Below are 3,423 nucleotides of genomic sequence, written 5' to 3'. Positions count from 1 at the left end.
ACTGTAGCTTTCACGATACGATAACGAATTTTCTCGATGAAATATGTGATGATAAGATGCACTACAAAGTAGTCTACCAATTCGTAGGCAAACACCAAGACTGAAAATTAAAATAACCATCAGTGCCTTATAATAGAGCGTGTCTAATCAAATTAATAACTTAACAGCATCAATCATCAATTTTAACTTCTAATTAATTAATTAAACTATGTTGTGTTCTCATTTTGGCTTTTCCCTCCTTCCTACCCATTAAGATTTCCTTGCATTTTGATTGTTTTCCTTCATTTCTTTTTTACTAAATACCTTTATCCTTTGGTTTTTCGTGCACCATGCCACCTCACCAATCTACCTCATCTTCTTTATCTCCACCTCATCAAACTATTGCTGACTCATCCTGTCACATCATCCAAGATGCCACCTCTTCATGCCACGTCAGCACCTCATTTGGCCAAAAAAAAAAAATTCTGCTCACCCGGGTCTTGCACCTTGCACAAACATTTCAAATGAATGTTTGAAGGGAGAGACTAGTTGTAAAAAGGAGTTTGCCCAAGTGAGATTGATGAAATTGGGTGATGGGGGGAATTCCGAGTTTGAAGAAGGAGAGGTTGTATGGGTGGAAAAAGCTGCGGTTTGTATGGGTTCCGACATTGTTGAAGCGAATGTGGGTGATGGTAGTAAAGTAAAAAAATTTCCTTCTTGGTCAATGAGTAATCATCCTGTTACTATGCGTGAAATCGAAGAACTCTCTGGATGGCCATGACTCATGAGGAGTGTTTTCTGCACAATACTTTCGAAAAAAGTGCAATCTATGTCTTCATTTGTCCTTCCAATTTCTAAAGAAAAGACGATTCAATTTTGTCGTCCATTTCTTCTCGTTTCTTCTTTACCAAAAAGTGGGTTGACGAATTTGGTTAGGATTAACGGCTCATATTTCGTCCTTCTCTTAGGATCGCTCCACGAATCCTCTTCTGTCTTCTAGGAGAATGGAAAAAACTATGTAAGGTTGAAAATGATTACATGCAGAATATAGAGACCCAAGTTGAACAGAGAAAAGGAATGCCGCAATCATTATTGCCTGGCTACCCATTAAAATATAATTTTACAATTCTTCGTTTTCTATTTCTTTCTTAAAATTAATCTAAAACCCCGAAACCAAGAACATTACACTGAGATCATTATAAAAATAGTTTCTAACCATACTGTTAAACTTTTAGACTATTTTTTTTATTTTGTTGAGGGGTAATTAAATAGTAAGGACAAAAGGGTGTTGGTGGTCTTTTTGTATTTCTGAAAAATTAACAAAAATAATAAAAATACAACTAAATGTGATAGCCATTTCCAGCATGTATCTACTGTCGTTGACCCTCCTCGACACCACCATCTTCGTCCCCTCAAGCCCCTCCCCAAAACCCCTCACTTACCTGACCCTGGTAGCCCGTCATCCACCTCTCGCCCTCACAAGAAAGATTAGATAATTTGACTATATTATCAATTGAAAAAGATTTGGTTTTTAAAGTTGAATATAAAATTTTAATTAATGATTTTGCATCTCAAAATAAGAAAAATAAATTTGAAATAATTTTTTAATATATGCTTATATTATTAAAAGGGTCCCAAAGTAATTCTTGTCTAGGGTCACAAATGTTTTTGAGATAGTCCTGACTATAAGTACATATTAATGTGCTACCAGGAGATTCAAGTGTTATAGTTTTGACCAATGCAGAATTTGTGCTAGTAGTACAAACCAATACCTCAATATCTTCAAGTTGCAGTTTAAAGATGGCAACCATAACGTAAATATGCATGTAAATACATTAGAGAAAGATTATTCTATGCAGAGAAGCAATGTTAGCGGACAGATTTTTCTTCAGAAGCAAGAATGAATTGTTCAAAATGTCATTCAACGCGTTATACGATGGCTTAAACAAATTCTAACCATTAAATTTTCTGTACCTTCATTCGCACTTGACAAATCTGGAAGGAAATAGATGTAATCTCAGCAACCTTTCAAACTAAAGTTACTTATGTGATGATCAATTGAGCAAAGGACGATTACCATTTTTTGTCTACTTACAAACTTTTGCTTGAGTGTATTGCCTGTAAGGATTTGTTTATTCATTCTTATGAGTAACACAGAAGCTTCTGTAGTGTGAAGTCATAAAGTTCTAGATAATTTAGATGAATAACTAGAACCAACCATGGATTTGCAACTCAAATATTGGAATAAATTAAAGAAAGAAGAAACCAACTAACTCAATCTTATTATCTGAATAGAATTAGTAGGAATACAAGTTTTGCATGCAGACTGATCATTATTCCACTGATATTGCTTCTGTGTTAAGGGAGGTTTTGAAAAAGGAAGAATATACATTGGTTAAAGGCAGTTGGCCCAAAAACCGGGGAAAAAGTCTACTATTTGGTTGTCTAAAATGTAAAACTTACGTTACATGAGTAACGTAAATAACGTGATTTTCATCAGTTTAAAGTTGATGGTCCACATCCTTTGTTCAGTTTTCAAACGCTTCAGTTTTCAAACGTTTGGGATTTATGGCAGCCATTAAGCAGCCATTAAAGCTTGATGGAAGCTTGGTTATGAATATATTATTTTGGTCCCTAAGCTCAAGAACACGAATATACAAAAAAATACACCATCAATAGAGTGTCTTGAGAGCTTAGAAGATCCAAAATACTGCTCGTGAGTTTGTTTCAATGGCTGGAGGTAATTCTTGATTCCTGGTTTATAGTTTAAGAATATTATATTCTTTGTATTTCCGTCTAGATTACAGATAAAATGTCTTACATAAAATTCTCTGGACTTGGTTTATTACTTGATCAATCTTTTCTTCAACCTACTAAGCAATGACAGAGCAGGTAGACAAGTGTTAGGTGAAGAAGAATACTGTATATAGCTGTAGCTCACCATAAGCCCTTAAAACGCAGCGTTTCATTCTAAAAGACAACACAGCCATTTAGAAAATTGTTGAGGGCAACTAAGTAAAACAGCCCTCTTCTTGCTATAAATAAAGGCGAAAGCTCACTCAAAACCCCAACCGGCAGCCTGTAGGTATTAGGTGAAATGAATCTGCTTTTCCTCAAAATCTGTTGGTAGAGAAGAGAAGAGAAGAGAAGGTGCGGTGATGGAGGAGTAATTAATCTCGTTAATCTGAGATTAACATGAAGATAATCTCTCTATCCATTCTAAATTATACTGAGCACCTTCTCTTCCTCTTCCCAAACTTCTTTCATTCATTTTTTTTTTTTTTGTTTTTTTTGTTTTTAACATTAACACTCGAATGGATGGTAGATCGTAGCGTTGATGATGCAGCATTTCACGAAGTAGAGAATGAATTACCTCCCATTTTTGAGACGAAAATCCGTGTTCTACCTTCTTTATTTTATTTTTAGTTTAAAATTTTTAATTAA

The 3,423-nt window shown here is 34.8% G+C and overlaps 1 non-coding gene across 1 annotated transcript; it reads left to right on the top strand.

Annotated features, from left to right (window-relative positions):
• The first annotated feature begins 3,130 nt into the window (after positions 1 to 3,130).
• Positions 3,131 to 3,214, top strand: LOC116144666. The gene has a single exon (XR_004130294.1). It is a non-coding gene; the product is annotated as a small nucleolar RNA U30 (small nucleolar RNA).
• The last annotated feature ends 209 nt before the right edge of the window (positions 3,215 to 3,423 follow it).

The sequence above is a fragment of the Pistacia vera genome, unplaced genomic scaffold (assembly GCF_008641045.1).
Source record: "Pistacia vera cultivar Batoury unplaced genomic scaffold, PisVer_v2 Contig45, whole genome shotgun sequence".
In the NCBI taxonomy this organism is placed as follows: domain Eukaryota; kingdom Viridiplantae; phylum Streptophyta; class Magnoliopsida; order Sapindales; family Anacardiaceae; genus Pistacia; species Pistacia vera.
Note: the sequence above shows the minus strand (reverse complement) of the source record. Positions and strands in the feature narration are given on the sequence as shown.